Below are 27,751 nucleotides of genomic sequence, written 5' to 3'. Positions count from 1 at the left end.
TTTTTTTGGTTTTTTTTTTTTTGGGGGGGTTTTTTTTTTTTGGCTGCTGTTTTATTTATTATTGGCTTTCCATTTCTAGTCTGCTGTTCTCTGTTTGGAGCCTGTACTGCACATGAAGAAAGGAAAAGTAACTGGAACGCAACCCCCAGCCATGTCCACTAATTCTTGTGGGGAAGGGCTTTTGGACTGAGAAGTGTAAGAACCTACTTGAATGCATATTTGAATGTCTCTTTCATTCTCTGGGCAGCAGTGAGCTACATGCATTGTGTAGAAGCAGGTGACTTCTAGAGGTGGCAGCCTGTGACTCAGCCCCAAAGCACTGCCATGGGGCCAGGTGTTCTCACCCTCAGCCTGGGCTCTCTTAAGAGGCAGCAGCCCAGCTGCTGGCAAATAAACATATTCAATTTAATAGGGAAGATGTGAATCTTTATCTGAAAGATTACATACAGCACAACTTGCCAACAAGAAAATAACACGAAAACAAAGATGAAGGTGACTGGAGTCCTGACGTACAAAGGACAGCCAAGCTGAGGGAAATCATGCAGGAATATGTGGTGAGCTAATCAGACACCTCTAGAAAGCTATGTTGGTTTTTTTCCTCAGCCTCAGTGGGCTTCTGTTTAACAACTAAAGCAGCTGGACAAATTACCTAGAGATGTTTGACCTTCGGAAAGGCCTCTGAGGCACAGCTGCCTGCTGTTTGCTGAACTGGTTCATGTGGTTCCCACTCTGAATGGTTTTCGAGGTTTACCCAACTGTGAAAAAGGGTCTGATTGTACCAAGGAGGGCAACTGAGAAGATAAACTTTAGGAAGGAGTGAGAAAAGCACCAGGGAATTTTACATGTTATATTTGCATCAAAGAAAGGAAAGGGCATACGAAGATGCCAACCTGAAGTAGCTTGTTGGCTTTGAACTTCAGAAGAAAGTTACAGAGCAAAGAGCTGAGGTACCAGTAGCCTTAGTGACAATCTGTTTCACAAAATTAGATGGGAATTACAGAATACACCGCATTTAGATTTTTTAGCCACATGAAGATTTTATTTTTTTAGTATGGTAAAAATATAACAGAAATGCTACATTCCTGCATTCCCTGTTCAACTTTTATTTTCCTTCTGCTCTTGCTGTCACTGCACGCAGGAGGTGGTTTGGTTGTTCCATTACCAGATCTTGCTGCAGGGCCTGGCTGTGCCCCTTCTGCTGCCATTTCAGCTCTTTCCACTGCATGGCACCAAACAATGCGAGTTATCTGGGGCTGTAATCTCTACGAGCCTTCAGGGAAAATAATTTTTAAGGAAATAAATTCCATAGTAGGTGCAAAAGTGCCCCTGTGATGAACTCTTTTTCTTCCTTTTTTTTTTTTTTTTTTTTTTTCTTTTCCCAGCGGACGGCTTAACCGGGCACACACGAAAGCGTGACTTCAACAGCTCAGTACTGGCAGAGGCACAAAGCGCTATTTCTCTGCCGCCCCTCTGCCCTGAGCTGCAGCAGTACCGCAGTTGAAAGCGCGGACGGGCCTTCAGGAGAGACTGAAGTCTGCTTACAACTGGGGAGCTGCTGCGTTTCGGACCTTCCTTCGTGCCCCGCTGTGCGCGGGCGGCCGCGTCCCCTGTAGGCGGCAGCGGTGATCGCGGTGCGGGCGGGCGCTGCTCCGTGAGCTCCAGGCCGCGCCCTGCGGCACGTGGGGCGGCGAGGGCGCTTCAGGTTTGGGTCCTGAGTGCTTGGCTCGCGTTTCCTCGTAATTTTGGGTCTGCTGCTTTTCTGCACGGGTTCGTGGAGTTGGAGTAAGATCGTCCTTCGGGACAGTGCGCAGCAGATCGGGAGCGTGCTCGTGTAAACGGAATGCTGAGGTGCTCTGGAAGCGCTCCTGTTTGAGCGCCTGTTTCCCTTCCGGCTCAGGAGCAGCGCTGGACGAGACCCACCTCCCTGCACGGAGATGAAGAAAATCATAATATGTTTGAAGTAAAAGAACTGCAAACAAGGAGGTTTTCATAGAGCCATTTCTTTAAAGTTAAGACGACGTTCAGATCGAAAGTGAAGGGTTATTCAGGAAAGCACTCAATCGTATGGCTACAGCAATGGAGCAGACCCGTTCAGTCTCAGCTCGCAGCAGCACAAATAGGGGTGCAGTGGGATTCATCAGGCCAGTGCCTCCTCCTGGAGCTGAGCGCAAGCCCAGGCTCTTGGATCGTGCCATCCCGGACGTTTATTTTTCTGAAACGTAAACCTATGCACTCCTCTTTGTGGATGCAGAGTTTGCTATATTCTGTCAAGCCTGCAGCGATTGCTTATGGGCCACAGATGGATGCCTCAGCTCACTGGGGAGACACGTCCTGTGATGTGTGCTGCTTGTTCACAGCTGATCTCGAAAGGAGCTGACATAAGGGCATTAAGGAGCATGGTTTTACAGAAATGCACTCCCTGCATTTCTGACTGAAAGGGCATGTGCTGAGTAGTTAACTGAGCAGAGACCGAAGTGTTTGAGAGGTTTGTACTCAAGCCTGGGCTGCAGGGCTGCAGTCAGTGCATGCTTTTAGCTTGAATTTTCACTTCTTCGTTCTGGAAGGAAGAATGGGAGAAATGTTCTGGGTGCAAATTCCGTGTGCATCTCATGCCATCTGCTAATAGCATGTGTGAGCTGTTCTTCTGCCAGAAACCAGGAACAAAGATAACATCACTGCAGAGAGAACTGCCCTGCTCCCAAGTGAGGCTGGTACTGCAGGTAACCCGATCATCGCTCTGCACCCACTGGGGCTGAGCTTGGGGCAGTCCTGTTCACCTGACACCTGCATAAACCTAGGACGATGTCACTCAAGCCAGTGTGGGACCTTAGGTGCAAAGCTGTTCCTGCTGAGCCCAGCAGATAAATAATGTTCATGATCCATTCAGTCCAACGGCCTTGTTGGAATCCCTGAGATGAAATTATTCAGAGGAAGGAAGTACAAAAGCCAAAGAGCCTCCTCATCTAAACCCTGTTCAGGCAATTTGCAGATGAGGCAGGGAGTACAGACTGCAGCAGAACACCGAGGAAGCGGTCATGCTTAAGCTTCCCTTGTCTTTTCTGCTTTGAGCTTTACCTGTGTGATGTATCTGTGCACTCTTCAATACAGCAGCAACAGTGATGGCGAACCCACAACACAGGGCTGCCCCTCCTGCTGCTCCAAGATGCTCAGGGTGACTAAGCAATGCAAAGAGTCTGTCCCACACCCAGCTGCGGGCTTGTGGGGCTCCAGGCTGAAGCAGGTGATGGCAGCCTGCAGGCGCGTAGGCTGGGCGAGTCAGAGCAGCAGCCGCAGGCAGGGGCTGTGTGAGGGGGTGAGGGAGCGAGGTGAGGAGCACCACAGTGGGGGAGGAAGGCAAAGTGGGGGGTGTGGAAAAAAGGAAGAAGGATGCTGTAGTCCTGAGGTGAGAAGTGCCAAGGAACATGGCCATCAGACATATGAAAATTGAACCATCCTAACTTCCAGGCTTCACCACCTGTCTGTACTAATGCTTTTGCATCCATCCTCTTCTAGGAAGCTGCCACTGGTCCTGAGCACATTCACCAGTCTTGAGAGTCTGCTGTGCCACAGCTGGATGCTCATCTGTCCAAGAACCAGGCATTTCTCTGCCTTTCCGCAGCCTGCAATACAGTCAGGATAAGGATACTAAGGGATATTAGCAGCTGCCAAACTGCCAGGTAAATCTGCTAGTTTCAAGATTAATGCAGCGGTAAACTATACTGGGCGTGCAGCTCTTCAAAAGTAAATACTCATTTACAGCAGAACTGTAAAATCCCATGGGTAAGTTGAGATTGAGCTGCCTATGGCTTTCACCTTTGTCTCCAGGAGCTGTTGCTCAATGAACAAGTCTGTGGTGTTTGGTGTGAACCGACGGGTAACTGTGAGCAGCTACTTAAATAGCTCCAGCGATGTTTGGAGAAGGCTGTTCCCTGACACTGGCTAAAATCTGAGAATAAACATCTTGCCACAGGTGACCACCTGATCTGTGCATATGGGCCTAAAAAAAGGTTTGTTAAGTTTAAGCACCTCAAAATAAAGCTCAGCAGACACCAGACGCCAATAGTTGTGTCTGCTTCAGCACTTAGCTTAGTGCAAGATATAAAAAGCAGCATTGTACAAGGGCTTTGTAGTGGTGGAGTGCATGGCTGGGGCTCCTGTGGTGTTGCAGGGCGACCACATAACGCTCAGTCAGTCTGTAGGGCACTGCTGAGGAGACTGCGGGGCTTTAAATATAGGCATTAAATACCACACTGACAGAACGATGAAGAAGCGGTGAGGCCCGCGAAGGGAGGGATGGAGAAACCCAATGGCTTATTTTGTTTAATGTTTTTTGCAAATAGAGTGAATGTCTGCTTGGCAACCTGTGCTTGCAGGAACATGGCCCCACTCCGTGCATCGGGTGAACCCCAGGGGCTTGTGAGGACAGCCCTGTGCTGCTCCAGGCTGCCAGCTCAGCTCAGGCCCTGGGGAACACCATGTGCAGAAGGGCTGCGTGGCTGCGCGAGGCCGTGCAGCCCAAGTGTGCTTTCTGTGTTCAGCTGGAGCTTCTCCCCACCTGAAGCACAGGCTGGGAGTCGCAACACAGCCCAGCTGCCTGTGCTCCCCCCCGAGCTCTAGTAAGATCCTGAGGGCCAGCACAGTGGCCAAAGCAGGGGCACAGCAGGACCCTACGCCTAAACCCTCCCTGTGGGCATGGAGCAGGCTTGGCCCGCATGCTTGGCTTGCCTACTGTTCCTTTTGCACTAGGCTGCCCAACTGTTTGAAACAGCAGGTGATAGAGGGGATGGTGCTGAGACTGTTCTGCATCTGTGAGAGTTGAAAAGTTCATGGTGACAGCTGAGATAAAGGCAGCAGTGCTCCACGCCCTGCCCCACAGCACCCAGCCCAGTGCAGCCCCGCGGCCTCACCCCTCCGCCAAGCCTCTGACTTAAAATTCACAGCTATGTATAACATTGGTGTGTAATTATTGCTTGTTAGGACAGGAAAGTAGAGTAGGTCCAGAAATAAGCTTGTGCTTTTCCGAATTAACCTTGAATTAACCCCATGGCTTTTTGAACATCGAGAGAAATGTCCAAATGCTGCCTGCCCACCCCATGGCAGCACACAGGCTCTGCTGCTTCCTCCTCCCAGTGGGTCACACCAGTGCCACGGCCCTCCTCTCACCCGCTGCACTGAGCTGCTTCCTCCTCAAATCTCCTCCTCTCAGTGCTTCTCCTCTGGTATCATTCCAGTTATCTCTGTTCAGCCTCGGTTTGTAGATAGCAATGAATGGTCTTAGAGAAGCAGAGGGCTGGGGATTGTACCTGGGTCACTTGTAGATTCTGGCGTTGCATGGTGAACTTAAAGCTGTTTTGCAAGGAACTTAGAGAGAGCCAGCTCTGAGTCAAAAGCTTAGCTGAAGGTCTCTGTTAGCTAACGCCCAGCGAAGCCCAGGGCAAGGCAGGCTGGGTTTTGCCAGTCTGTGGAATAGGGAACGCTGCAGGTGCTTCGTGAAACCCTGCAGGAGGAGCAAGCAGCAAAGATGTGAGTATGGCAGAGGAACGGAGAGACGTGTTGGATACCAGTGAGTGATGTGTCCTGGCCACCTTGGGATCTGAGCCTGTTTGTTGTTACCTGTAACACAGCAGTGCTCATAAATGCACTCCCAGCTCTGTTTTTTGGGAATAGATAAGTCAAACATCTGTAGTTTCAGGTATTCTGGGTTGTGGTTACAGTTACCCGGGATCTCTGAAAACCAGGGCAAAGAGAGACCCTTCATTACAGGATATCTTGCTGAGGATTCTTCCTGCTCAGGGAAGGACTGTTGGGGCTCTGCTGTTGGGGCTCTCTGGGTACCCCTGGCTGTGTGCTCACAGACAAAAAGTGTAACCCTTGCAGGGATGGGGACTTGCTGTGTTATTTAGACTGGGGTCTGAACTTGCCCATAATCTAGGCTATATTTATTGCCTTGCAACAAGTTCTTAGAATTAAAATTTAAAATATACTGTAGAAAAAAATTTTCTGGTAGGAAAGATTTTAAGAGCAATTACAGTTGAAGTAGCTTAGGAAAGAAATAGAAATGGAAATGAAAGAAAACATTACAAACATAAAAATAATAAAATCTTACTATGCAAGGCAAAACTGTAGAAATAAAAGTGAGTTTTATCACAGTGAGGAATACAATCCAGGGAGACAAAAGATGGGCACGTGTTGTCTGAATGATGAGAGTTTATCAGGGCCTTCAGTCAGCGCAGCCCTTGTGTACAGATGGACTGCAGTACTGTGAGTGGTCTGGGACAGATTCAGAGCAGTGCAGAGGCAAACAAAGCTGTGCTCGCAGCTCCAAGGCTTTGCAGCCCTGCTGTCCTACTGCCTGTGGCTTGAAGGGAGATCAGTGTCACTCTGGCTACAGGGAGAAAATGTGCATTAACTCAAATTGCCTCTCTGCTTGACAAAATCCAGCAAAATCTATCTAGCTCCCACCTGAAGTGTAAAAGTTTTCCTGATAACTTCCAAACAATCAATTTTATGCTTGCATAGCAATCAGTGGATTTCCAAGATAATGTATAAAGAAACTATTAGTATCTAAAATATCATTGCTTTCTTCATACACTGCAGAAGCTTTCAACAGAGCTTTGTGTAACGTTGCACCATGCAGGAGAGCAGTGCGGCTGTCATCTGCTAAAATCAGTGCCATTAGAGGGCAGCTGAATCTCTAATTATAACTTTATGAAACTATAAGGAAAAACACGTCGAATACCAGAACAGGGTGACGTTCAGTGAAGGTGCAGCAGCGAGCCTGATGTGCTAACAAGTCATTACCTCACCATACTATTTAGCAGAACATCTTTTTCACTGCTATTCTGGAGGGCAGAGGCTCGTGCCAGTGCAGTCAGAGAATGAAAGCAGATCTGTCTTTCTTCTTGTTGACAGAGGCTCTCACATCCGTGAGTGTTCGTGATCTCTCAGAGCAGTGGCTCTAAATATCCATAACCAACACCACATCCCTCTTCGAGGAGTGTTTTTGAAACACTTGTCCAGACTTTCTGCAAGGGGCCACAATTATCAGAAGGGAAATAGCAACACAAAATTAGAAAAGAACAACCCACGGTGGAAAGAGTAAACTAGCAAAATTTTCATCTGCATGTTAGAGATTTGTCTTGCCCTTAGCCCTTAATGGGTTCTAAGCGAGGTTTCCACAGGCAGAAGGATAGGACTCTGGTCACATTTTAGCGCCCACGTATTTCTTGTAAGCTTAGTCTTGGGGATGCAATTGTAGCTATCTCAGCAGCAACCGGCCTGTATGACGAGCTGGATCGCTGTAATATGCTGCTTCTCACTTCTTTGAATCCTGCCCAGAGGCACACTGTGCTGCCTGATCCTCACCAATTTCCTGCTAGAGATCAGCCTTGTTTTTCTTTCCTGGTTCTCTGTAATTGCAGAGCACGAAGCTGGTAGTTGGGATACAAGATTGCTGCTCCAATTCCTTGTGCTGGAGATGTGCAGGCAGTGGCAGGGCTGCACGTACCAACTCTTGCAGGGCAGTTTCTTAGTGACTCAGTCATGGTGCAGCTGGATGTGACCTGAGTGCTGGGCTGAACTGCGTGCCCAAATCTCTTATGACCACAAACTGCCTTCCATATTGCTGTCCCGGGTACCACTGGACCTAAAGCAAGGGCAGGTAAGTAGGACACTCAGCAGCTTCTTAAAAGCCACGCTTGATGGTCTGATGTAACACAGACCATACTGCATTAGACCGAGCTCCTGTGAGTCCAGAGTTCATTTTCCTAACCTGGCTGCAGGCAGATACCTACAGAACAGTAATATAACATATAATAATAAATATAATAAAATATAATATATATGTAATATATAAAAAAATATATAATAATAAATATAATATTCATGGAGCAGGCTGCCCAGGGAAGTTGTGGAGTCTCCTTCTCTGGAGATATTCAAGACCTGCCTGGACACCAACTTGTGCGACCTGGTGTAGGGAACCTGCTTTGGCAGGGGGTTGGACTCGGTGATCTCTGGAGGTCCCTTCCAACCCCTACGATTCTGTGATTCTGTGATAAGGGCAAATACATCTTCCATTCTCCCCCAGTAATCTCTCTGCCTTTAATATTTTCAGTTCCAGGTATTTTGATGAGCTAGCTGTAGTCTGGTGATTCTCACTGGCCCTTCACGTCCTTGTTCATTCTCCCCTTGAGCGCCTGTGAAACTTCTGCATGTTTTTGTAAATATCCTTGGCAAATCATTCAGCAGGGCTAGGACTGCTGTATGAGGAATAAGCTCCCCTGATTTGCTCTCAAACTGGCTTTTAGGATCCTTGATTCTCTCTAGCACCCTTCCCCATACTCTTTGCCCCAGTTACCCTTTGCAGGCTTTGGTAATCCTCTCCCCACTCCACCCCTCGCTGCCCAGGCTGAGGGGTCCCAGCCAGCACAGTCTCCCCACACAGGAGCTGTTGTATTATTCTGTTACTCACTTTTTCTTGGTTTTTTGCATTTCTTCATAGTCAACTCTTACTATTGCAATATATTGCAATAAATGCTAATTGCCTTTAAAGCGCTGGGCTGTGGCTGTTCTGAGCCAGGAGCTGCCACAGGTCCTGCTTAGCATTTTCCCTCAAGGGTAAGCAACATCCAAGAGAGTCAGGCAGAATGGTTACAGCATCACTCGTCTGAGTTTAATTTACAGTCAGATGCAAATCAGCGCTTTATTCCCATACACTAAAAAAAACACTGGATAGAACGCTGCAATAGAAAACTTACTTTGGGCTCTGCGAGTATATGTGATTAGGTTGTTAGTTCATTTCTTTCTCACCCCATAAGCTGCATTGACACATGAAATACAAAGTGAAGAAAAAAGATTAGGATAGCGTTTTTTTAAAAAATGATGAGCAAGCATCTTGACTCAGATGAAGACAGGAAGTTTTGTGGTTAGACACCCACTTAGGAGCCGCAGGACTCGGCTTGCTTCCAGGAGTGAACAGATCTTTTGTATGATCTTTGAGCCCCAGCTTCCTCATTCAGGAATTCTGTAAAATTCAAGTGATTCATATTTCCTAAACTGATTTCTCTCTTCCTCTTGTAGTCATTTTAGCTGAGTAGGTTTGTTCTTCCTTTCTTGCAACAATTAGATAGAAATATGAGTCAGCCTGGAAGAATTCAGTAACACAGGATGCACAAGCTGTTACCGAACGAGTACCCAGTGTGTATGTGTGCAGAATTACAGGTTCACTGCAGTAGTGCAGCACTGTTCACATACAAGATCAGCTTCATTCTTCTCAGCTGGCACGGATCTGTTCATCTCAGAAAAGCTGGGAACTCAGCAGGCAATCACTGGGATGAGTTTTGTTTTCTTTCCTCTTAGGGAGGGAATACAAAGTTCCTGTGCTGGCAGGCATTCTGCTTCTTGTGTGTTAGAGCTGCTTTCTGAGGATCAACCATGAGAAGAAGAGAACTCACGGGGTGAATAGCATGCCTCTAACACATCTCTGGACGTCTCATTTCTTCCCAGTAAACTTAATTGCTAACACACACACAGATGATAACTCCTGTTGCACTGCTTCCTGATGTATTCACTGAAGGATATGATTCAGAGATGGCTTCTTGTTGTGGACAAGATGGCATTTTTAGCTTTCACAACAACGAGTCAACAGTAATATTTGGCATATACATTATGTTTCCAGCAAAAAGCCCTTGCTACTTTACACCAGAGTACACCTTGTTCTTCCCCTTCACCCGATGTGCCCATTTCTCACCTTGGCAGGGCAGGGCAGTTGCTGACGGTGACTTTGGGTCCTGCTGAGACTGATGCCTCCCCAAGCGGATGTTGGCATTGTATATTCAATCCTTCCACACCAGCACATTGGGTTAGTGACAGAACAGATAAATTAATAAGGCTGTAAGACTGCAGGCCCTGAGCGCAACCACTGAAGATGTCTACTTTCAGTAGCTTGGTCTGGCTGGTTTTTTAAGGAACCAAAGATCCTGGCTGTGTGGTAAACATCTTAAGTTACTTTGCAGAAAAAAACCAAACCAACAAACAATTCCCTAGTTAATGCTATGAGATGGAAAGTCTGAAAGGGTCAGTGGGGTGGAGGCACACCAGAGCGTGTTTGCTGGTAGCACACAGTCATGCACTGCCCGCTGAGCCCACAGCTGCTCATGTGCCAGCTGTGTGGGCTGTCGCTCCTTCTGGTCGTGGGAGAAGCATGGGTGTCCTGGTGGGACAGGTGCCAGGCAGGAGGGCAGACCGCTTCACTGAGTGCTTCATTTCATGGCCAGGGATTGTTCTGTTCCCAGGTAGGAGGCACTGATTGCAGCTGGTGTTTCCTGTGGCATTCTGACTATCTTCTCAGAAGTGCCGTGGCACTGCATGCAGCGTGGGACCACAAATAGGAACTCACGAAGTCAGTGAAGCACATGAGGTGAATGTTGCTGAACTTTTTTTGGCGGAAGTCATTCTTTGCAGCTAGGCAGCGTGGGCAGGTAGTGCAGGTAGTGTATGTACCGTGTATGTCCCTTTGGCATTCCACAGCTGAAGCACACATCAAATGGGGAAACAGAGACTCACAAGAAAGTTACAGGGCAGAAAGCAGGGGGAGGGCCCAGATCCTGGCACAGCTTTGACTTGCAATCTATCCAATTCCATACTTTACAAGTTGCAGAGCTTCAGCTTTTCACGCTCTGTCTTTACAAACGCCGGTCAGTGGTCTCGATCTATTCCGTTTTGCCCATCGTATTTCCTCTATCATATTTCTCAGTTTTATTCAGTTTCCATTAGGGAAAATCAAATGTCTGATTTTTCTGCCTTTCCTCTCTTGTAAATGGGTGACAAGGTCAGCTTCTGACAGGTGTTGTGATGATGTTGGAAACAACAGTGAAGCGCCCTGTCTAGCAAAGATTCAAATGAAAGAAAACATCACTGTGCAGAGCACTGTAAAGCCTTTGAAAATTTAAATAACAAGGTGGGTCTGTATTTGTTGTTACCATGTGAGATTCAGAATCGCTGGTGAGCAGCATTTTCATCCAAATGTCCCGCACTAGCTGCAGTCCTTCATTTAAAAAAAAAAAAGCAAGGCTTTCTCTCCAGTTCTTGCATTCCTTCACCTCAGTATCACCAGAATTTCTTCAGCACGATCGTTAAGAGCTCACACATTCCTGCCACACCTTTCCAGCACACTCATCTTCATTCCTTGCTCAGCTCCAAGACATGCCCTGTCCCTGTACTTGCACTCTTGGAGCTCATGTTTGCAGTCTTTCTTGCTCCTGTGGCACCAATCAGTCCTACAAAGTGCTTCTGGGCTACAGAAATGATGGATTTAGACCACAGTCTTGGAAGCCAGGTGATGCTGGCCTTGCAAGAACAGCTTGTGGGTACATTATCCTGTCCCCTACATAGTAATTTAAGTATCTCACAACTCATTTAAAGAAAATAATATGCTGGAGATGTCCTATCTGTAAGACCTCTGGCCCTTACTACACCCATAACACAAGCTAATGTTCTTCACTTAATGCGTTTTTATCTCAGATCTGTGACCACAGCTTTCTCCCACTCTTTTCTCTGTTTATAAATATTTTTCTACCATCTCCTGTGTTAACTGCCTCCAGTTCCCAAACGGTGTTCATGTTTCAAACTCCCGAAGTTTCTCTGGCAGACAGCTCTGTCTTGCAGGCAACACGGTCCTCAGCAGATCGGATGGAACAACGCCTGAGGCTGTGGCCCCTCACCGTGCTTTGAGGCTGGACCTGGGCACAGGCCGTCCAAAAAGTGATTTCCCCTTTCCAAGTTCTCGCTCTCCTTGTGCAGCAGGGCAACTCCAAACCTCAGAGCCTCCCACCAGCATTTAATTTGTAGTCTAGAGAAAAAAACCTCAAGCTTCTTGTTTTCGTACAGGCGGGAACCAGTACTGGCTGGCAACTGCTTGGCCTCGGCCAAGGGCAAAGGAAATTGTTAATCTATCACTACTTTGAAACACAAATCTGTTTGCTTCTCACTGGAGCAAGGGAAAGATCCAAGTGCTTGACTAATAGTAAAACACAGCTCAGGATGATTTCATTTCTCCTTCTGTTCTGGTCGCAGATTTAGTGCCTCAATTCTTAGTTTAGTCCTTTATTTTTAAGGTTTGCCTGGCATTCATTGCTTTTCAAAACAGTTTATTCTGTTCATTAAACAGAATAATTAACCGATGACAAAGCATTCACCTTGTAATTAAAACAATATTATTTTCTGGAAAAAGTCCAAGAAGTGATACCTCAAAAAGGGTTTGTTGTATTTGTCTGGCAGGGATGTCTGGTGGGACAAGGCAGCCCACTGGTCATCCTCGCTTCCTTCCAGTCACCTTCCTGACATGTGGGCCCTGCAGGTCAGTAGAGAGGAGAATCATGGCAGATAAGGCATATATTTTGGGAACCTGATTAAATAAAAATCAATAAAGTGACAAAATTGAGTAAAGAATCAGAGAAGTTAAGATCATAGACCCATAGAATCTGGGTCTATGATCGTTCTGGTTGGAAAAGATCTCCAGGGTCATCCATCCAACTATCTGCCACCATGAATGTTTCCCTACTGAACTATGTCCCTCAGCACCACAGCTGAATGTTCCTTCAGCACCCCCAGGGATGGTGACTGCGCCGCTCCCTGGGCAGCCTCTCCTGTGTCTGACCAAAGTTATGGTGACACTGAAGGAGCCCTGGTAAATGTGCAGGCAGGTACTCTGCAAACTTTTCGGAAGGAAGAGGAGGGTTTGGGGAATGATCTAGTGGTGGGAAATGGCTTTTCCCTGCGACAGATCGCAATCCGTGCCTGCTTTGAGGCTGTGGGCTTCCCTTGCTAATTCACTGTAACACTGTTTTGACTTAGGAGACTGACACACCTTTGACAGATCTCTGATTACAGCAGAAACTCTTCTGACTGCACACCAGTGCAAGGTTTTCTTGCTTTTTATTTCCTACACTGAGTTTTGCAGTCTTATGTCCGTACTGCATCAACATACGCAAAACTGAACATCAAAAGTGACCAGGCTGTCTTCATTAAAAAATAATCCATCCTTCAGGTATTTTTGCTAGCAGCAGTCCCCAGAATGCAGTCCCTAACATTGGGAACATGTTCCTCACTGATGTGCCAACCACACGTTCATGGCTTCATCTTACTGAAAATGAAGCCGTGATTATTCATGCAGTTCCCAACGAGTCACTCCACACCCTGGAATTACTTCTGACAGATGTAAAATGCCTTCTGCTGAACTCCTACTCCTAAGAGCCTTTTGCACGACCGGTTTATCAATGAATGCAAGCAGACTCATGATTTGCAATGCTTCATCATCGTGGCATGTGTAACGCTAAGCAGGATGACTAGGGAAACCAGACCCACCTATTTTTTTCTATAGGCTCACAGCCCCAAAAGTCTCCCGGCAGCTACACGGGAGGAGCCCACTCAGCAAGGCGTGTGCACAGGGAGACCCTACGTGAGCTGATTCAAGTCCTGTGGGTTTGAACCTAACTATGCAGGCAGAAGAGAATTGATCAGCGGAGGGTGTATGAATTCACCGGTAGGGAAGAAAACATAACGTGGAGACAAAAAAAAACAATAAAATACTGACCAGTTCTGGACCTTCTCACTCTCTTGCTTTCTCTTCGCTGCTAAGAATGTGCTTACCTCTGTCTGAACACTCAGCTCTGCTGCAGGTAGCGCGTGCTTGCTGTCCTTGCATGTGAGCAGCAGAGACAAGTCACTTCCAGCTGAGCCAGAGCCGAGCTCTGCTCCCTGCCTGCCCCTCGGACCTCCTTGGAGCTGGAACTGCTCTCTGCCGCGTTTACCCGCACCACCTGTGCACACCCCGCAGTAATGCTCAGCAGGCAGGCACAGGCCGTTCCCCAGAGCTCTGCAGCTTCTTCCTGAAACGAGGGATCCCCAGGCTATGCCATGGGGGTTTTCACAGACATCTCTTCCGAGAAGCAAAGATCTTTCAGGGGCTTGAGCCCAGGATAATTTTCTCTGGAACAGAGCCTCCTCCAGCACAATGTGGCAGCAGCAAAGGTGCCTGGGGGGTACTGACCTGCAGCTGCTCTCCATTACAAAACAGGAACATGGGAACATGCCCTGGTAACGCAGTGGCTAGCCGTGAGCTGGCAGTAACACCAGGAGTGCTGGTGTGGTCAGATGTAAGCACTGTCTGTACAGGCCTCTGCATGCATGTCATAGGAATGGTGCAGCCTCTGGTTAAAGGGAGCTCTGCTGAAGGGCGGAGTGCTCACCGAAGGGAAAAAGACCACAGAGGAATCTCTGTTGCCAGACCTGCAGTCGGTGAAAGGACTGAGGAGCTTTCGCTGGTGGCTGCCATCATTGTGAAGTTGCTCCCTGGTAGTTGGCCATAACGGAAGACTGAGGACATGGCCTCTGCACAGTGAGATTTCCAGTATGAGATTTCAAGATGTGAAACACTTTTTTTTTTTACCTATGGAAGTCTCTGTCACTGCAAAACAAACAAATAGTTCCAAAAAACCGGGTTAAGCAGTGATTTCTAGCAATTACAAAATAAATTATTGATTTGGCTACTTCAGAACAGCACCACCACAACTCACTGGAGCTTACAGTTGTGTGTTTTGTATTTCCACCCAGGGGACGTCGCCCTTCTTTTAATTCACAGAATTGTTGTGATAACTTTTTGTGCAAAAATGGATCATTTTTGTCAGACTTGATTTGTTTTAGAGAATGAAATTGTCTCTTTCAGGGAAATCTGTAATTGAAATACAGATCTCTGCATCAGGACCCATGTGAAAGATTTGTGCAGATGACTAAGTGTATGTGTTTAGACCATTTTATTACCTGCAAGGCATGCATGCAGGACTTTAGCAGAGCACGCATCATTTCTCTGCCCTGCCACTAAGTCTGCCGAATTCCGACATCTGAGAAGTGCCCATACATTAAAACTGTCTTTTTTGTCAGGCTTCTGCCATATTTTCCCTAGCTAATTCAATGTCATGCATCTCAAGTAGCTGCAGTGGGAACCTGACCAAACCTTTTTGTTTGCCCCCAGATTCTTTGCCTCTCTTTCTAAGCAGGAGGGCTCACTCTCACCTTCCCGAACCGATCGGCCTTCGTGCTGTGCTGGTGGGTGCTGAGGGCGCCGAGCCCTGCAGGGCCGCCCTGGGGCTGAGGTGGTAGCAGCCCTGCGAGGGCCGGGAGGAGCGGGAGGCTGTTAAACCCTGCCCTCGTCACGGGCACAGAGCGCAATGCCACAAGTTTTGCAGGAATACAGAGCCTTTTTCTTCCTCTTCTAAGAAGGATCTGTGCTTGAATAAGCAAACAAAAATTGGACCTGATTTTGCATCCCTCTGGTCCCAGAGCTGTCCTTACTGGAGTCAATAACTCTGCTCATGTGAACATATGATGTGGTGTAAGAACCATCAGCTATTCATTCTTAAAGGAGAAAGGTTATTTTCGCAAGTCACCTATTTCTGAATTTTGCTATATATACAAGTTTACTGTATATAATGAATCTATGAATTCTTTGAAATAAACGTGATGAAGGGGAAATGATTGGGTCTTACAAGAATAGTTCAAAGATGCTTAGGTTTTGTTTATTTTACATGATTTAATCTTCTCTGGCCATATTTTCACTGACTGCTTTCCACAGTACCTTTCAAAGTAACCTTCGTTTGTCAGGATATTCCACATTGCTGGAAGGCACTGAAAATGTCAAACATGGGAACAGAGAACAGCTTTTTCTCACTGCTACAGCCCGGTACAGATCTGCACCACCAGACTTTTTGTTTGGCTGCTGAACTCAAAGTCAGCTCAAATAGTTCACAGCACAGCACAAGCATATTCTGTGGAGATACACAAGTGTCCCTCGTGAATCCACAGCACACAAGCAAATTGACCTCACAGTTTTTCTCGCTGTATTTTCAGTATGTGCTTCCTTGTGTTTTAAAGGCATTGGAAAATAAAATGGTTTGGTTTAAGAGGATGATTCAGAGTGAGATAATAATCCACAGTTGTAATGGATGAGCCTCACCGTGCTGTGCACTTTCTGAATTATCCTCATTGGAGTTTCCCCTTACACATCGAATTACCTCTGCTCTGCTCCCCATGCTCAGTCACTGCAGACAGAACTGGATCGGTGAAGCCGTTCTTATGGAAACACACAAGAGCCATTGGAGCAGAAACAACTTTTTCTTCCCTGGAGCTGCACCCAAATATTTTTATAAATTTTGTTTTTCTGTAACAGGTTATTTTATTTACTGTGGCTTAAGTAATGCCAGTGAAAGATTTCTATTTAAACACGATGTGTTTACACTTTCTGTTTGCTTGTTTGCTGAGAGAGCTTTTTACCCAGCCTCACCGGAGGGAGGAAACTGATTTAAAGAAAATCCAGAGCAAGATATTGTTTAAACTGGAATAAGTTCAGACATGGAGCGGGGGCACACTGTCAGCACACCGCTGCTTGCGCTGAGTCAGAGCCCGAGTGGAGCAGGGTGCTGCTCAGTGCCAGGGGTGCACAGCCCTCCTGCACAGCAGCCCAGGCAGTGAGCCCCCATGCCACCATGGCCCAGGCAGTGTGCACCCATGCCACCATGGCCCAGGCAGTGTGCCACCATGCCACCATGGCCCAGGCAGTGTGCCACCATGCCACCATGGCCCAGGCAGTGTGCCACCATGCCACTATGGCCCAGGCAGTGAGCCCCCATGCCACCATGGCCCAGGCAGTGAGCCACCATGCCACCATGGCCCAGGCAGTGTGCCACCATGGCTCGCTCATGCAGAAGCGGTGCAGCAGAGCTGACCTTCTCACGCAGCTCCTGGCTCCATGCCATCTGCAGCAACCTCTGCGCACCAGCAGAAGGGAGCTCTCTCTGTCACATTCTTGGTGGGACATTAGGTATTAGAATGAGTATAATTAATTATGTAAATTAATAGGATGACTAGGGAGACATAATCTTCTTACATAGGATAGGTGTTTACCATCAAAGATTCTGCACCTGAACGCTCCTACCCTATGTTCTGCTGAAGGTATTCTTTGAGCATGCAGGAACCCCAGCACCCTGCTCCACATACTGCACTGCAGACTACTGCACTTACACAAGCTGAGCCACTTCTGCCTTTCAAGGCCGGCTGATGCTCCCCAAGCACCCAGTTTTGTGACAGAAAGGATATAGATTAGAAGTTAATGCCAGCTTCTCACTGTTCTAAGTTGCAATAGCAATTACTGTCTATGGACAGATCATTCAGCCACATACTGCTCATACATAGATGCACACCTTCTCATGGCCCTGAGCAGGGAATGAGGGCCTTTGGCCATTCTTGGGCCATCCCTTGGGCCAAGGTCAGCTCATCCAAAGAGCTTTTACTCTTGGTGCAATGGTGGTATCTCATATGGCCACTCACTGCCAACGTCTGCACCGCGTGAGGCAGCGTAAGGGCAAAGCGCACTGCTCTATTTCCAAGTGGAACAAATAAGAGCATCTGCCAACCTCTGCGTATGTATGAGGTCATTGGGGTTACATTCCTTCAGGTCAGAAAACAGAACCAGCGTGATCTCACCCTCATGCCAGTTTCTCCACATTGCAGAGTTACCACAAGGCCTGATGACACGCTGCTGCTGGGCCAGCCAGGACGGGACTGTGGGCTTGTCTGCACTGCTGGAAAACAAGCAGCCGGGAATGGGCACGCACAAGCAACCTGCAGGTAAGAATGCAGAACAGTCACTCTGGTTTTTCCACAGCACGAAACAGCCGAGTTCATAGCACGCACCACCCAAAAATCCTTAAATCCCTGCTCTTCACTACACTTTTACCACAATCATTCGTGCTCCTTAGTAAAACCGTGCCTTATTTATCAGATCTCGGTGACCACATTTCTTTGGTGCCTGCTGTCCAGCTGGAAAAGAGGTATACTGCTTCAGTGTGCAGCCCTGAGGACCACAGAGGGAGATGGGAGCAGCACAGTGGAAGGGAGCTATAAAGCCCCACAGAAGAATCGCATTTTCCTACTCCTCATTTGTTATTCTATGTGGTAATGTATTAATTCCTTCACTAAACTCTTTTGATTATTTTTATTACCCTTCTGATGTCACTCTGAATATTGCTGTTATCCTTATAAATACACAAACCCCTTTCTGAAGAATTTTAGCCATCCAACCAACATGCCCTGTGACCTTGAAGTCAGTACACTCAATTCATCAGTTGAATTGAAAATAATTGAGCTTCGGATGAAAAGTTCACTATGTAGCCCTAAGGCTAATATATTTGATATGGTTAAAGGTGTAAGTATGTGTGTGTAAAATGAATATCATTCTAATGGGTTTTGTATTTTCTTAGATGAAACTTGACAATTTTGACAATACATCTCCATGCAAAAAAAAAGGCGTGTTTACAAAGGCAGTGTCAGGTTAAAGACACAAATGCTGTATCATACAGATGCTTACATTAAAGAAAGGAATTACTTGAACTTGATGTGGGCAAAGCATACCTCTGTGTTTAATTCACAGTAGGCACACATGAAAGCCCACGCTTTGTCTTGCAAACCTTGCAAAGGTTTGTCCGGGCAGAAAGAGCCCTGCAGATGCCCCAGGCCTGGCCAGGAGCACCCAGCTCTGCCGGCAGCAACCTGGCACGCTGCTGCTGGCGGAGCTCATCTGCGTGGTGAGCTGCACGGGCAGCTGCAGTGCGGTAGATGTTGGAGGCACGGCTCTGAGAGAAGCACCTCAAAGCCACCACTGCACCGTGTGGGTCTGCTGGGGGCAGGAGTGGCAGCAGACAAGAGGGCAACACGGGCCCCAGCCGCAGTGTTTGAAGGCCTGGAAACAGGAATGCATCCATTCTCCTCCAGTTTAATACAGAAACTCCTGATCCTCCTCAAGAATACCAGCTGTGAGTTGATGTTAATGAATAGCAAATACTCCCCTGACATCAATCTAGATCACGTTTCATTGCAGAAGGATTGTCTTCAAATAGGCTGCCACTAGTTCTATGTTTAGGACCTATTTTCCATGCTCACTGATAGTGTCCTGCTTCTTTCCAGAGCTGCATAACCTCAATGTCCTGGCTAGCTTTGGGCCCAGCCCCGTAAGTCGGACTCCCGTGAATAAGCCTTATCCATGAATACAGTGAGTCTCATGTCATGACAAAAAGCTTTGATAAAATGATGTTTGGTGAGCACAATGAAAAGCCAATCCAGTCAGTACCCGGCTAAGACAGGGATGAATGCACGATAAGCAACTTTTTTACATGTATCACCAGGCCCTAACACCCCCAAAATAACCACACGTGTTGAGTAACCAACATGAAGAAGCTGATTTCTGAAGTCCTGCGTAGATAATATATTTATTCTTTTCAATACATAAATTCTGAACATGGCTCTGGAAATTGGAATTGTGAAAATAATTATGGTGATGATAATGATTAATTTAGAATGCTTTCCAAACCGGAAACTGAGGAAATCTCTAGAGAAGTCTTTTGGTGGAGTTCATAAATCTTAACACCATTTTTAATTAGGTATTAGTTATTTCATAATCTACATTGCTTACTTAGCAACTGCTTCGGTATTGAGTATGCTATCCTGGCAACATACGTTTTGCCGTAGGCCAGGATCTCAGAACTCCATTTGGATCATCTGTCATCCCCAATCTGCCTACATTGTTATTCTACAGCTGCCGATCTCAAGATGATGAACAATGCTGGATATTCATCAACTTTATTTCAAAAATGGAGTAACTATGATGTAATGAGATTAAGAAATTTGCTTGATGCCATTAAACGCATTGGCATCCATACTGAGATTAGAAAACATTTCCCTATTCCTGGCACTGCTCGTAACCCACTGGACACGAACGCCGAACCACTTCTTACTGCCGTTTGCTGTTTCAGCAAATTGGTGCATTGAAGGAGGCATTAATTCACTCTTCAGGGATTTTTAAGAAACTTTTATATGACTAAAAGAGGACTTCAGATGCTTCAAAGAAGAGAGAATGCTGACACTATCATGGCACTTCAGGGACTGAAACTCAGTCTGCAAAAGCTCATACGAAATCAAAAGAAGGAGAATTGTATTTATGGAGAGCTGATGCTCTGCATATAGAAGTGTGTGTTTTGGTAGACATTGTGAGCTTCAGGAAGCCATTGAAGGGAATAAAATATAAATATACAGCCATGGTATTTTATGATGTTTCTTTTCTTAGGCCTTTCTGGGGGTTATCAAATCTTTGGCGGGTGTTTGGCATATGGTTAAGTGAACTCGTGAGGAAAATGTAAAGGTAGGAAATTGAAGCGACTGATTATGCAAATTCTGTAATTTTCATAGTTATCCACTGGGGACTTCTCAGATCCTTTGTGTTACCAGAAGTCAGGTTTTGCAGTCAGAATGTACAGAGTCTCTATGACTTCAATAGTGCAAGTTGTTCCAGATGGATATCAATTCAACTGAGAGCAAAAAATGATTTTAACTGTGAATTTGGAAGTACCACTGACATCAAATTTCTTTGCCTCCGGTGGGTTTTTTTAAGCACTCATACGAAGCACTATTTTAAATTTTTTAAAAACTTTTATAAGATATGAAGGCAAATACTGCTAGATTATTCTATCCTTCTTGTTTTAGAACTTTTGAAAATAGGCTTACAGTTCTAACACATCATTAAGGTCCATGCCTTCCAAGATGTTCTGGAACTTTCTCTTTGCAACACAGCATGGAAAAGGCCGAGGATAAGTGGTTGCAAGTTTACAGATTATAAGAGATGCGATGTGAACTTGTAATTCAGGTTCTGTGTCATCTGTGGGAAAAACCATAGAATGCTCATCTCTACTCCTTGCACACACCCAGATGTGGTATCAGATTCTGATCTCTTTAATCATTAAAACTTTTCATTAGTATTTGAATCAGCACACTGTCTGGAGAGATGCATTGCAGAACAGAATGTTACTATGCCTGCGTTCCCACCTCCTGCTCTGAATGTCTGAAAGACTTCAGTTATTGCGTGATATTCCATGTAAACCTGACTTCAAAAGTAGATGAAGGATCGTCTTGCAGTCATGCTCCTACCACCAGCACTCTGTTATAAAGCTTTTTCTTTTACAGCCAAGTGGGCAAGTGCTCGTAGCTGCTGCCAAGTGGAGCTCCCCTGAGTTGGGCTGGGGTCGGTGGGACAGCGAGGCCGTGGTTTTTCATTCTTGTATTTCTGCAAGATGATTTTGAAAGGTATTGTCTAACAATTTACAGATCACAGACAGGGCTAGAGGGTTCCTACTTACGTGAAACTACATGATTCATGGAAAGATGCAATACACCTTACACGTCCTACAGGATGAAGTCATTAGAACTTATCACATCATTTTAGTATCTGATAGCATTAGCTTTCAAAAAGTGTGTTTAGATTAGCTTGCAGGAAGTGTGAACTCATAGGTTTCTGTGGCATCTCTACTGTTTGATGAGAAAAGCGGGAGCTAGGCGCAGAAGTATTGGACTGCATCACAGGAAGCATGGCCAGCAGGTCAAGGAGGTGATCCTGCCCTCTGCTCTGTGCTGTGAGGCCTCACCTGGAGCACTTCATCCAGATGTGGAGTCCTCAGCACAAGAGAGACACAGAGCTGTTAGAGTGTGTCTGGAGGAGGGCCACAAAAATGATCTCAGGGATGGAGCACCTTTCCTACCCTGGGGACAGGCTGAGAGCTGGGGCTGTGCAGAACGGAGAGGAGAGGCTCTGGGGAGACCTGAGAGCAGCCTGTCAGTACCTAAAGGGGCTGTAAGACAAAGGGAAAAACTCACGAACAGGATCTGTTGTGACAGGACAAGGGGAAATGATCTCAGACTGAAGAAGGGCAGATTTAGGTTGGATATAAGGAAGAAGTTTTTTACAAAATGGGTGGTGGGGCACTGGCACAGGTTGCTCAGAGGGGAGTGGTTGTCCCATCCCTGCTAACAGCCGAGACAGCCTGGATGGGGCTCTGAGCACCTGATGGAGCTGTCAGTGTCCCCTTTCACTGCAGGGGAGTTGAACTAGATGATCTTTAAGTGTCTCTTCCAACTCAAATGATTCTATGATTACAGAAGCCTTGTGTTTTGGATACAGCTTCCATCCAGAGTCAGAGTCAGATAATCCATCAATTCACTACAGTACAAAAAAGGTACTCTGACTTTCATAAAAAGTTTAAGCTGGTGCAGAGTGAAAGTTTGGTGTAGCATGTTTATGCAAAACAAAACAAAACAAAACAAAAGGGCCAGGGAACCAATTGTTGCTAATCAGCGTCCCATATGACATAGCAGCAATACATCTGTCAAAAATTACTCAGAACCTAAATATGTAGAAGTTCCCACACACCTTTATTTATCTAGCTGTAATCTTTGCTCTTGAATGTGTGCTTACCAAAGAAAAAGGGGAAGAAAAGGCATTGTGTGTGTTTAAGCGAGACGTGAGGGGCACGCATACAGACCCACCTTTGAACCTGCCTATCTCCGTATTTCAGCCCCGAGTGTTGTCTCAGCTTGAGATCCAGAGCACAGATACCAGCACACCAAGCAACCAGGACTTCCTGGGGAGTTCGTTTAAATAGGCTGTCTGCATTTATTGTAGAGTTGCAACTGCTTTAATGTCCACTGTGTAACATCTCTCTCACCTTAGGAAGACAAACTTTCTACTCCACCACTTGACACCACTTGAGTAGTGGTAAAAATGGACATCTTTGCTCAAAATGAATTTGAAACGTATGAGGGAATATGCTGCTGAACTCCAGAAAACCATCCACTTTTAATTGGGTTAAATGAAACCTGATCCAGATTCCACTTGGTCGTTAGACTGGAATGCTGAAAATGCTGTAATCTACTTATACATCATATTGAAGAAGTTTTCTGTTTCTTTAAATTTCACTGCATTGCAGTGTGTTAAGTAAATAACCATGATTTACAAACTGACGGAGAAATAGAAGACATACCAACCCAGTGTATTTATCACAAAGCCAGGATTTAGTTATTGTCTTTTAAACTAAATGCCAAAACCAGATCTGCTCTACATACAACCATCAACACCGGTCTTGAAAAGTGGAGAAGAAAGTTTCTGCCATTATCAAGTCAGATAATGAAGACCAAAAGAGAAAATGATTGCAGTCTCAGCTGCATAAGAATACCTCCATAGATTTTGTAAGTTACAGCAGGAGGAGGTGTGGGATGATGGGATGCTCACCTCTGCACACTGAACAGGTGTAGTACCATAATCCCCTTCCCATGAAACTGTGGAATAGAGAGCAATTTTATTTTAATTCTGGATTTTGAGCGTGTTGTGTATGACAGAGATGTTCTGAAATACGTGGTTGCTTGGCCGTATATTTATAGTTGCTTATTACCAAAGATCCTGAGGGAAGTTCTGTCTTAGGAGTCAGTAAAACCAGGAATACAGCAGAAACAACCGAGAAACAGATGTTGCCTTCCCTGAAAGCGTCCCAGCGCATGGGAATTGCCTCCTAATCACTTCAAAATAGATGTTTTTTAGCATCAACGGCACACTGCAGTTCCAAACTCAGTTTACTGATCGGATCTGACTTCGACTTTCTACCTCAAAACCACAAATGTTTCAAAACACAGCAAAAAGCAGGGTTGAGAACAACAATTAAATGAGAGCAGCCAAATCAAGCAGAGGAAAACCTCACAGGGGCTTTCGCAGCCTAGGAGTAATTGAAAATAGCTTCCTATTAACAAAAAACCCCTGACTCTCCCATGAAACAGCACTTTTCGGGCAACTGTTCCAGATTACGCTGTAATTTGCCTAAATTATTTACACAATGCTTTAGGTGTATGCAGTGCTCTTTGGCACAGTGAACTGAACAGAGGAAAAGTCCTTCCCCAGACTGCTCCCAGCCAGCCAGCACATCACGTGCAGCACCAGGCAGGATGGAAAAAGTACGTGTACCTGGCTGCTAATCTGTGCAAATATTCATGTCAGTTTCTGACATGATTTATTTAAGTAAAACACAGCTCTCATTGACATTCACTGGTTTTGTGATTGACTTGAAAGGAGTCAGGATCGCGCCAGCAACCGATGAGATTTCATAACATTTATTCATTTCCATTTGCAATTGAAATGTGTTTCCATGCGTGTAAAGGCTTCTATCTGCTCTCTGTAGTTGGTCAGACTCTTTTTTGTTTTATTGGTTGTTGTATTTAGTGCCTACTATTTTCAATTAACACTGCAAGGACAAAAAAAAAATAAAATTGTAAGGGTCAGGAAAAAGGAAATTTCCATGATTTTTGTCACACGAGACATTAAAAAGAGCCCGAAGCTAAATACTGCAACTACTGTTCACTGGTTCTCTTGATAGTTAGTGGCCTTTATAAATGCAAAAATCCTACTTAGACATTCATGTAATTCATTTGCCCTTTCCTACGCCCTTCTTCCCTCCGGCAGGCCGTAACCTGGAATTTGTCTTCCAGGTCTTGCAGTCAATGTATTGCAGGTGAAATTCAAAAGGAGTTGAAATCCAAATTACGATTGCATGTCAGCACAGTTTGAGATTGTATGTGGTAAGTAAGGTGAGTTTTAAAAGGAAGAATTTGGAAGTGTGTCTCACAGTCTAACGCTACTGGATTAATGAATTGTGAAACAGTTTACAGTGAAATAAAGGATTTTCTGATGTTTTTAAGTTTAAGAAGCTAACCTAGGATCTGGATAAGGAACTGTGTGAAATGGAGGGCACCCTTAAAATAGTAAAAGTCGTACTGCAGGAAAACACCACCCCAGGTGTAAGGCTGAGGTTCAAAAATGGCCCCCCTGAACCTTTCCTACTGACTACAACAAAACCAGTACTTCATTACTTGTGCAGATGCCCTATTTGTTAGGTCACACTGCTTCCCCAGTAATCTTCAACAGTAATCGCCCAGTGTTATTAAAGGCTAAGAAATTTTAATCCATGAACTCTGTATACCAATAAATTGTCTGAGTCCCTTTGGTAATTCCTATAGCTTTCTTCTAAGAGTACTGTATTTTAATGTTATTGGGGATCTTCAAAATTCTAAGTTTACGTGTACACCTATGAACATATTTATTTGTTGTCATACACTCATGCGCAGATCTGAGAGTGTGAGTGTCTGTGTGGCCTCTGTAAGTTCTTAGGGTTTCCAACATACAACTTGTGTAACTGCCTGGATGATACACAGCCTCCCGCTATGATCAGGGAGACGGGCTGCCTTTTTCCCATTTAGAATCATAGGAACAAACAGAACATTTCAGTGCAATTTTTGTTGAGCGCATACCGGTGGTCAGTGTGTGACTCTCTGGCAGAGGAACTTGATTTTTGGTCTTCTGTTGTCTACGATGGCACTGCTGAGTTGTGTGAAAGATGCGTGCCTTTTGCATGACAGCTACATGATCCTTAAATGGCAGCATATGTAAATTCACCTGCAGCCCCCAAGTATATTATATTATATTACATTACATTACATTACATTACATTACATTACATTATATACCATTAGCCTTCTCATTGCTGAAGTGATGGTCTCACTGAGATGTTTCATGGTAGAAGTGGATGCAGACTGAAGAACTACACAAACCTGTAACCCAGCACAGGGACACTGACCCTGGCTGTGCTGCCCTCCCCATCGCCTGCTAAAGCCACCCCTGGCAGATCTCAGCACAGAGGAACATCACACACACATGCAGAAAATATTACAGTTGTGTACAGTTGACACTCACACAAACGCAAATAGAAATCATGTGGGAATTTCTTTTAATGAACAGCAACAGATGTTTTTCTTGCAGGCAAAAGAGGAACAAATACATGCTTGACACTTAATAAAAATATCAGTATGTTTGTGCCCAATATACTAAAATACTGTTCAGCAATAATTCCACCTTGCAAAAATATTATCAGTGTAATGCTGCCAAGGCCGTTGTGTGTATCTTGGCCAACCTGGACGTGGGCTGTAGCAATTTTTATGTTTGACTTTTCAGAAACCTCTCTGTTTTGTTAGTCAATCAGTTTATCTTGCTCATTTTGTTCCTCATCCCTTGCCTATTTTACCCCTTATTAATCTCTCTTTCTCCTTTGCCAGACCACGCAAAATGTCATCCAAACTGGCCATTCCTCGTTACACTTCAGGTTACATTACAACATTCATATATACACTGTTCACAGAGTGGACTCATCTCCTGTGTTCCTTTCCTGTGTCAAATGATACCTGGTTGGCTTGCAGAGCAAGGAGTAACAGTTCCTGCACTAACAGCTGGGTTAAGGTCATGACATCCCATGTTAAAAATACACTCTCATGGACATAACGCATTTCTTATGCTGAAAATTAACATTTAAACATTGTGATTTGGTATTGAGATGATATCCCAAATTTTTAAATATATTGTACTTTGTGCATTACCTTCCTTTCTAATGTTGGTGTATATGAAATCATATTGTGAAGAAGGTGCAGAAAACAAAGGAATGTATGTTGGAGGGAACTTGGTTGGGAGGAATTGTTTGGGGAAGTTTGGGGAATTGTCTTTTTCCTCTTCAAAGCCAGGGTTTAGTAGGAAAGATGAATCCTAAGAATGTAGGCTTAATCGGAGGGCTAGAGGAAGTGAAACAGATGGCAGCAAGCAGAAGACAAAGAATATGCTTTATTCTCCAGTGGGTACCTGGTGGAAAACTGTTCCAGAAGGTGTTGCCTGGCATCACCAGGAGTGAAAGCTCCTTTCTATCAGAAGGAGAGCCAAGAATTAGAAATGGAGCTCAGACAGGAATTCAAAATCAGAAAGGAGGAAAAAGGATACAGCACTGTCAGCCCATCATCTTCTAACATATGCAGACCAAAGAAAATCTAGAAGGTGGGTTTGGAAGGATATGAAGGCAGGAAATAATGAGGGATTATCAAGTACAAAGAGAAATGGAATGCAGAATGAGGTTTGTAGTAACACATAGAAAGCTATGCAGGAGACAAAGTGCTAAGCAGAGAAGAAAACAGTCCTGGCACATTGTATGCACACAGGCAGGGAACCCGGGATGCTGCACAGCAGCTGTGAGGCAGTGCCACACAGAGTGCTTTGCAGAAGGGCAGACCCTGAGGCTTGTAAGAGTCTGTGGTGCAGGCAGGGTCCTCTGCACAGAGGACGCTGAAAATGTGGGGTTCATTATCTGCAAGGACACAGACTGTGAAACGTGGGTCTGAGGCTAATGGAGGAAAACCTCTGGCCATCTCCTCCATTTGGCCAAGGGACGCCGCCAGCTGCCTGCAGTGGTACCAGGGCCGCCTCACCAGGTGGTGAAAGCAATGGCAACGTGCAAAGAAATGGAGACCTGGGTGGTCATGGGCAGAACTCCTCCCACAGGAGTGAGGAGGTGCGATGGGATGAAAAAGGCCAACAGAATGTTTGTGGGCGGAGGTTGTGAGGGCCTGAAATACAGGGCCGTTGGGTGGCAGAGCCGTGGCACAAGCTGACCAGGGAGGTGTGGAGTCTCGTTCTGTGGACATGTCCAAACCCACCGGGACGCATTGCTGTGCAGCTGCTGTAGGAAACTGCTGGGAGGTTTCAGAGGTGCCTTCACAAAGTCCTGTGATGCTGTGTGTGTGATCAGAGCACGCCAACAGTGCACGTGGACAGCAATCTGAACACCCTTCCCTGCGTTTCCTAGCTCACAGGTGATGAGGACCTCAAAATGAACAAAGGGAACGTGTCTGCCCCGGGCTGAGGCCATCTGCACACCTGAACCTAACAAACGCACCGTGCTCAGCCAGGCACGTGCGAACTCTTCTAACACCAGTGAGTTTTTACATTGCTGGTGCAGCGGCA

At 45.7% G+C, this 27,751-nt stretch overlaps 2 long non-coding RNA genes across 4 annotated transcripts; one reads left to right on the top strand and one right to left on the bottom strand.

Annotated features, from left to right (window-relative positions):
* The first annotated feature begins 39 nt into the window (after positions 1 to 39).
* LOC104912739 (uncharacterized) lies at positions 40 to 20,138 on the top strand. Of its 3 annotated transcripts, XR_014885474.1 has the most exons (5): positions 40 to 195; positions 1,383 to 2,720; positions 3,514 to 3,677; positions 17,563 to 17,679; positions 17,834 to 20,138. It is a non-coding gene; the product is annotated as an uncharacterized LOC104912739 (long non-coding RNA). The 3 variants fall into 3 exon arrangements; XR_014885473.1 differs by lacking the exon at positions 40 to 195 and having other exon boundaries at positions 874 to 2,720; XR_014885472.1 differs by lacking the exons at positions 40 to 195; positions 1,383 to 2,720; positions 3,514 to 3,677 and having other exon boundaries at positions 17,365 to 17,679.
* Positions 8,646 to 14,167, bottom strand: LOC146543660 (uncharacterized). Its single transcript, XR_014885475.1, has 2 exons — positions 13,648 to 14,167; positions 8,646 to 12,349 (listed from the first exon to the last, which is right to left on the bottom strand). It is a non-coding gene; the product is annotated as an uncharacterized LOC146543660 (long non-coding RNA).
* Positions 20,139 to 27,751: the final 7,613 nt, after the last annotated feature.

The sequence above is a fragment of the Meleagris gallopavo genome, chromosome 11 (assembly GCF_905368555.1).
Source record: "Meleagris gallopavo chromosome 11, MGAL_WU_HG_1.1, whole genome shotgun sequence".
In the NCBI taxonomy this organism is placed as follows: Eukaryota; Metazoa; Chordata; class Aves; order Galliformes; family Phasianidae; genus Meleagris; species Meleagris gallopavo.
The sequence above is the reverse complement of the archived record's forward strand: the minus strand, read 5'-3'. Positions and strand labels throughout refer to the sequence as shown.